Source organism: Aquarana catesbeiana, linkage group LG01 (assembly GCF_042186555.1).
Source record: "Aquarana catesbeiana isolate 2022-GZ linkage group LG01, ASM4218655v1, whole genome shotgun sequence".
Classification (NCBI taxonomy): Eukaryota; Metazoa; Chordata; class Amphibia; order Anura; family Ranidae; genus Aquarana; species Aquarana catesbeiana.
In genome coordinates this window covers 369,741,799-369,750,348 of record NC_133324.1, presented here as the reverse complement: position 1 = coordinate 369,750,348, position 8,550 = coordinate 369,741,799, and positions in this window count along the sequence as shown.

Genomic DNA, 8,550 nt, shown 5'->3' with positions numbered 1-8,550 from the left:
AAATCGGTGGCAATTGCACTGTTGTAATTGGTGCGATTTGTATTGATATCAGTGCAGAAACCTGCACCGATGTCTCTGATGTTGCCCCCAAGGTCGGGACTGAGATGCGGGAATGAAATTGGGTGAGTTCAGCTGAACGATTTCCTCCCGCTGTCAGTGTGAACCAGGGCTCAAACTGGGCCTTTTGTCTTTGTAATTCACGTGCTGCTAACCCAGGGACACCATTTCTTATCAAACTCCCTTAAGTTTACCTTCAAATATATGTAGAAATACAGATTCGCATATCTGCAAATAAACGAAAATAAAAAACACTAATCGTGGTTGCGATCAAATATTCGCAGCTGCAATCAAGAGTGTGGTTTCACCTTCTGATCCAGAAATTAGTCATTGTATGCACCCGGAAGTTCCTGTGCTGGTCAGGATCTCCATCTAGGTGGACATGGTGAGGTCTCTTTAGCAAAGAGGAGGTGCTTCTCATTTGCCGGGTAAGTGTAGGATATGTACTTGTGCTTACTCAATGTGGGTTTGGATGTGGTAGTTAGAGTTGGTGTGAGTGGGGTTCATTGATTTGTTTGGCATCACCACACATTTGCTTCCGCTCCATGTGCACACATCACTTTCTGCATTTGTTCTGCTGATGTAAATCAGTAAGGACTATGCAAGTATAAATGAGAGCTCCTTTTATTAAAATATATATGACTTGTTTCACAGTTGGCCGAATTTTCCAGCAAATTTGGACCTCTGAGTTGCATGACAAGTTGTACCCCATGATTCTCAATGATAACCATTCATATCTGTGCTGCTTTAAGTCGCACCAACTTCAAAGTAGTCCCTGTACTACTTTGGTGTGACTTTCATGTGACTTGAGGTATATCGGGTACAATATTACACAGGCATTCCCAGAAGTTGGGGCCAAGTTGCAGCAGCAAAGTGGCAGCAAAATAGTGTGACTTTCAGGTCGCAGCAGTGTGAATGAGATTCAAGGATAATACCTTTGAATTTGGCCCTATTGTCACTTGTGCATCCTGAAAGTGTAGCAAATTCGTCCCTGCATTACCTTGGTTTGACTTTGATGCGATTTGAGGTCCACACACCACAAGATTACACAGGCATTGCTTCAAGTCATGGCAAAACTGTGCAATTTTAAGGTCGCACAAGTGCAAATGGGGCATTATTCAAAGGTGTTATCAATTAATCTCATTAGGTTACTTTCACACTTGGGTGACTTTTCATGGAGCTTTGGACCTCAGAGTCACATGAAAAGTTCTCCCCCATGATTTCCATTCATATTTATTAGAGCTGCACGATTAATTGTCATCGTGATTTTTTCCCCTTTGCGAGCTTGAAAAAAGAGTTTCACGATTCTTGCTATACAAAGAATTCTCTCTGCTCTTCTGAAGCCACAGCCATCAAAAGAAAGGAATAGAAAAACCGGGCAGTCTGCCAAGAATTCTTTATCAGTGAACTTAACTAGAAACATTGTAACAATTTGTCAATGAAATAGACTTGTGTGTAAGTGAGGAAAGTTTAACTTAAACACTAAACCTTTTTCTGACATTTGTTGGTTTCAGGTTAAAATCATTTTTTTTTTTGCTAGAAAATTACTTAGAACCCCCAAACATTATATATATATTTTTAGTAAAGACCCTAGAGAATAAAATGGTGGTTGTTGCAATATTTCATGTCGCACTGTATTTGCGCAGTGGTCTTTCAAATGCAATTTTTTTTTGGAAAAAATTACTTTAACCACTTCAATACCAGGCACTTAGGCACCTTCCTGCCCAAGCCAATTTTCAGCTTTCAGCGCTGTCACAATTTGAATGACAATTGCGCGGTCATACAACACTGTACCCAAACAAATTTTTTATCATTTTGTTCCCACAAATAGAGCTTTCTTTTAGTGGTATTTGATCACTTCTGCGGTTTTTATATTTTGTGCAACAAATAAAAAAAGACCAAAAATTTTGAAAAAAGTTTTTCTTTGTTTCTGTTAAAAATTTTTGAAAATAAGTACGTTTTATTCGGGCACTGATATGGCTGCACTGACGGGCACTGATAAGGCGGCACTGATGGGCACCAATGAGGTGGCACTGACAGGCACTAATGATGGGCACTGATAGGTGGCACTGATGGGCACTGATAGGTGGCACTGATGGACACTGATAGGTGGCACTGATGGGCACTCATAGGCAGCACGGATGGGCACTGATAGGTGGCACGGATGGGCACTGATAGGTGGCACGGATGGGCACTGATAGGTGGCACTGTTGACACTGATGGGTGGCATTACTGGGCATCACTGATTTAAAATGGTGCCAGTCAGTGCCCATTTGTGGGCACTGATTGGCACAGATTGGGCACATTGGGCACATGTGGATGGCCATGAGGTACATACCTGGCCATCCACATGTTGCCCGGCTCCCTGGTGGTCCTGGAGGCTTCCCTGGTGGTGTAGTGCGGGCATCCAAGGGGGGGGCTGCACTGATAAACAATCAGTGCAGAACCCCCCTGCCAGGAGAGCCGCCGATCGGCTCTCCTCTACTCACGTCTGTCAGACGCGAGTGAGGATAAGCCGATCAACGGCTCTTCCTATTGACATCGTGATCAGCCGTGATTGGACACGGCTGATCATATGGTAACGCTGTGTCAGACTGACACACCGCTCCACCGATTGCCGCGATGCGCGCCCCCACGTTATCCTGCTGGACGTCATATGTCGCCCAGTCAGGATAACTGAACCACCGCCCGGCCGTCAATCTGCTATAGGCCGGGCGGGAAGTGGTTAATGAATTTAAAAAAAAAAAAAGTTAGCCCAGTTTTTTTGGGATAATGTGAAAGATTTTATGTCGCGAGGAATCGTGATCTTTTTATTCCAAGCAAAAAAATTGTGATTATCATTTTGGCCAGAACCGTGCAGCTCTAATATCTATGCAACTTCACCCATGTTCACATAGCTCTGAATTCACATGTCAAATTGCAGGCCAAATCGGCGCCTATTGACGGCAATGGAACTGTCCGAATTGGTGCGACGCCACGATTCCCAAAAATAGTTCCTGCACTACTTTGGGCGACTTCAGGGGTGGCGATTTCTTACCTCCCAACTTTTTGAGATGGGTATAAGGGACACCTATTAACAAAAGTAGGTAGGCATAGGACACCTTCTTAAAGGAGAACAGTTGGGACCTATGTGATTTCACTAGACATCTGTGCAGGAAAGTGCACTGATGTCTCTATAATCGCTCACAAAGTCGGGCTGAGTCACACTTGTGCGACTTTGGACATCGGAGACGCATGACAAGTCATACCCCATGATTTTCAATGTGTACCATTCATATCTGTGCAACTTCAAGTAACACTGACTTCAACGTAGTCCCTGTACTACTTTGGACTGACTTTGATGCGAGTTGAGGTCCATAGACCTCAAGTTTACACAGGCATTCCCTGGAATCGCAGCAAAATTGCTGATGCAAAATCGCGGGAAAGTTGCGTGCCTTTCCCCGCGACTCCTGCATCCATAGACCTCAAGATTACACAGGCATTGCTTAAAGTCGCATCAAAATCTCGCAACTTTCAGGTCGCACAAGTGTGAAAGGGGCCTAAGTCACTGTGTTGAGTACTATTATACCTAGAATATAAAGTAGTCCCACCATCAAACACAAGTAAACGTATGTTCTCAATATAGTTGTGCTCAAATGGCTAAAAATCACACAGATGGTATCACCTACTGAAAGCTTGCATTAGACTCAGCAGCATATGCTAAAAGAGGCGAATTCCTATTAGCCAATGCCACATCAGCATGAGCATAGTTGTTACTATAATATTAATGCCTGAAATGCAAAACATTATTGTATGGAATCTAACATTAGTAAATGTATTTTCTCTGTAGGTATGTGCTCAGCTCTGTAGCATAGCAGTATACCCTGCTGCCCCCAAATGTTCAAGCCATGAGTTCAAATCCCACTGACAACATCACCTCTTGTAAGTGTGCCTTGTATTCAGTAGCATAAGTAGCCAATGCACATCAGCTTGGTTTATTCCATATTTTAACTCTTCAAATGCATGCAATGGTACTGTATGTACTTATTCAATAATATTATGGTATGGAATTCCAAAATTTAAGGGGAACCCCACACCAAAATGTAAAATAAATTTGATGTGGGGCCCCCCAGAATCCATACCAGACCCTTATCCGAGCATGCAGCCTGGAGGTCAGGATAGGGGGGGACGAGTGAGCACCCTCTCCTTCTGAACCTTACCAGGCCACATGCCCCAAAGCACCTTTTCCCCATGTTGATGGGGACAAGGGCCTCTTCCCGAGAACCCTGGTCAGTGGTTGTCAGTCTGCAGGCAAGGGGTTTATCAGAATCTGGAAGCCCCCTTTAACAAGGGGGCTCCCAGATCCTGCCCCCCTATGTGAATAGGTATGGGGTACATTGTACCCCTACCCATTCACCAAAAAAAGCGGTGAAATGTAAAACAATCAATAGCCGGTTTTTGACAAGTCCTTCATTGTAAAATAGCTCCGAGCTGTCTTCTTCCCTGAGCCATCTTCTCCAGACGCTGTCTCTCCCTCCTCCATCTTCTCCCCGAGCTGTAATCTCCCAGAGCCGTCTCTCCTGCCGCCGCCATCTTCTCCATCTGCTGTGTTCTTCCGCACCGCTGGTTACCCGCTAATAATAATAATGGAGGGGGCTCTGTCCTGGGGGGTCTGTAGAAATGGAGGGGGGGCTCTGTCCTGGGGGTCTGTACTAATGGAGGGGGCTCTGTCCTGGGGGGTCTGTAGTAATGGAGGGGGGGCTCTGTCCTGGGGGGGTCTGTACTATTGGAGGGGGGTCTGTCCTGGGGGGTCTGTAGTAATGGAGGGGGGCTCTGTCCTGGGGGGTCTGTACTAATGGAGGGGGGTCTGTCCTGGGGGTCTGTACTAATGGGGGGGTCTGTCCTGGGGGGTCTATACTAATGGAGGGGGGTGTCCTGTCCTGGGGGGTCTGTACTAATTGAGGGGGTCTGTCCTGGGGGTCTGTACTAACAGAGGGGGGTCTTTCCTGGGGAGGTCTGTACTAATAAAGGAGGGGTCTGTCCTGGGGGGTCTGTACTAATGGAGGGGGGTCTGTCCTGGGGGGTCTGTACTAATGGAGGGGGGTCTGTCCTGGGGGTCGTTACTAATGGAGGGGGGTCTGTCCTGGGGGGGTCTGTACTAATGGAGGGGGGGTCTGTCCTGGGGGGGTCTGTACTAATGGAGGGTTGGGTCTGTCCTGGGGGGGGGTCTGTACTAATGGAGGGGGGTTTTTCCTGGGGGGGTCTGTACTGAGTAAGGTCTGTACTGAGGGAGGGGTTTATACTTAGTGCAGGTTCTGCACTGATGGAGGGGGTCTATACTTAGTGGAGGGGGGTCTGTACTGAGGGGACTCCTGATCAGAGGAACCATCGCTGTATCGTTGGGTCAGGTGAGAGGGCCGATCGGCCATTATCTACTAACGTTCATAGGAAATGCAGTCTCTGATCATCTCCTGTATTATGTCTGCAGTCTCTGATCATCTCTTGTACTATGTCTGCAGTCTCTGATCATCTCTTGTACTATGTCTGCAGTCTCTGATCATCTCTTGTACTATGTCTGCAGTCTCTGACCATCTCCTGTACTATGTCTGCAGTCTCTGATCATCTCCTGTAGTATGTCTGCAGTCTATGATCATCTCCTGTACTATGTCTGCAGTCTCTGATCATCTCCTGTACTATGTCTGCAGTCTCTGATCATCTCTTATATCCTGTCTGCAGTCTCTGATCATCTCCTGTACTATGTCTGCAGTCTCCGATCATCTCTTATATCCTGTCTGCAGTCTCTGATCATCTCCTGTATTATGTCTGCAGTCACTGATCATCTCCTGTACTATGTCTGCAGTCTCTGACCATCTCCTGTACTATGTCTGCAGTCTATGACCATCTCCTGTACTATGTCTGCAGTCTCTGATCATCTCCTGTACTATGTCTGCAGTCTCTGATCATCTCTTATATCCTGTCTGCAGTCTCTGATCATCTCCTGTACTATGTCTGCAGTCTCCGATCATCTCTTATATCCTGTCTGCAGTCTCTGATCATCTCCTGTATTATGTCTGCAGTCACTGATCATCTCCTGTACTATGTCTGCAGTCTCTGATCATCTCCTGTATTATGTCTGCAGTCTCTGATCATCTCCTGTATTATGTCTGCAGTCTCTGATCATCTCCTGTATTATGTCTGCAGTCTCTGATCATCTCCTGTACTATGTCTGCAGTCTCTGATCATCTCCTGTACTATGTCTGCAGTCTCTGATCATCTCCTGTACTATGTCTGCAGTCTCTGATCATCTCCTGTACTATGTCTGCAGTCTCTGATCATCTCCTGTACTATGTCTGCAGTCTCTGATCATCTCCTGTATTATGTCTGCAGTCTCTGACCATCTCCTGTACTATGTCTGCAGTCTTTGCTCATCTCTTATATCCTGTCTGCAGTCTCTGATCATCTCCTGTAGTATATCTGCAGTCTCTGATCATCTCCTGTAATATGTCTGCAGTCTCTGATCATCTCTTGTACTATGTCTGCAGTCTCTGATCATCTCCTGTACTATGTCTGCAGTCTCTGATCATCTCCTGTAGTATGTCTGCAGTCTTTGGTCATCTCCTGTACTATGTCTGCAGTCTCTGATCATCTCCTGTATTATGTCTGCAGTCTTTGATCATCTCCTGTACTATGTCTGCAGTCTATGACCATCTCCTGTACTATGTCTGCAGTCTCTGATCATCTCCTGTACTATGTCTGCAGTCTCTGATCATCTCTTATATCCTGTCTGCAGTCTCTGATCATCTCCTGTACTATGTCTGCAGTCTCCGATCATCTCTTATATCCTGTCTGCAGTCTCTGATCATCTCCTGTATTATGTCTGCAGTCACTGATCATCTCCTGTACTATGTCTGCAGTCTCTGATCATCTCCTGTATTATGTCTGCAGTCTCTGATCATCTCCTGTATTATGTCTGCAGTCTCTGATCATCTCCTGTATTATGTCTGCAGTCTCTGATCATCTCCTGTACTATGTCTGCAGTCTCTGATCATCTCCTGTACTATGTCTGCAGTCTCTGATCATCTCCTGTACTATGTCTGCAGTCTCTGATCATCTCCTGTACTATGTCTGCAGTCTCTGATCATCTCCTGTATTATGTCTGCAGTCTCTGACCATCTCCTGTACTATGTCTGCAGTCTTTGCTCATCTCTTATATCCTGTCTGCAGTCTCTGATCATCTCCTGTAGTATATCTGCAGTCTCTGATCATCTCCTGTAATATGTCTGCAGTCTCTGATCATCTCTTGTACTATGTCTGCAGTCTCTGATCATCTCCTGTACTATGTCTGCAGTCTCTGATCATCTCCTGTAGTATGTCTGCAGTCTTTGGTCATCTCCTGTACTATGTCTGCAGTCTCTGATCATCTCCTGTATTATGTCTGCAGTCTTTGATCATCTCCTGTACTATGTCTGCAGTCTTTGACCATCTCCTGTACTGTGTCTGCAGTCTCTGACCATCTTCTGTAATATGTCTGCAGTCTCTGATCATGTCCTGTACTATGTCTGCAGTCTCTGATCATCTCCTGTACTATGTCTGCAGTCTCTGATCATCTCCTGTACTATATCTGGGGGCTCTTTCTAACAGACTCTCTAACAGAAGCCCTCTCTGTGTGCATCAGAGAGACTCCCCTCCAGGTCTCATTAGTGTACCCTCTTCCTGTATTTTCTTTATTAAAAGATCACAGGAGGTTCCCAGGGTAACAAAGACTTCTTAGGGGAGCATCTCTGTGTTTGAGTCATTGCCATAGAAACATTTGTAAAGGGGAGGAGTTGGTAAGATGACCACGCCCATGTGGGGGCGCCAGAAATATTTCTGCACCCAGGCGCCGGTGACCCTAGGATCGGCCCTGCTCGGGGATAAGAAACATCAAACGCTAGTAAATGTATTTTCTATGTATGACTGTGCTACGCCTAATAGGCTAGTAGTCAGCACTTCTACCTTGAAGAACTCATGGGTTCAAATTCCACAGAGAGATACTAAAAGATTGAATTGGTGAAAAAAAGGAAAATGACTATTAGCCAATTAGCCAAAGCAGCATATGCTGAAAATAGGTGAATGCCAATTAGCCAATGCACTTTAAATTTTGCTGATTCTATTTTATTAACTCTTCAAATGCATGCAATGATATGTAAGTATTCAATACTATCAGAGCCCTTTCACACTGAGCCGCCCATAGCGTCGGCGGTAAAACACCGCTATTTTTAGGATTAGCGGCACATTTCGGCCGCTAGCAGGGCGCTTTTACCCTCCGCTAGTGGCCGAGAAAGGGTTAAAACCACCCGCAATGTGCCGCAATAGCAGCGTTTTGCCGGCGGTATCCCTGCGCTGCCCCATTGATTTCAATGGGGAGCAGCGGTGGAGGAGCAGTAAACACACCGCTCCTTCACCGCTTCAAAGAAGCTGCTGACAGGACTTTTCCTGACGTCCTGCCAGTGCAGCGCTCCGGTTTGAAAGCCC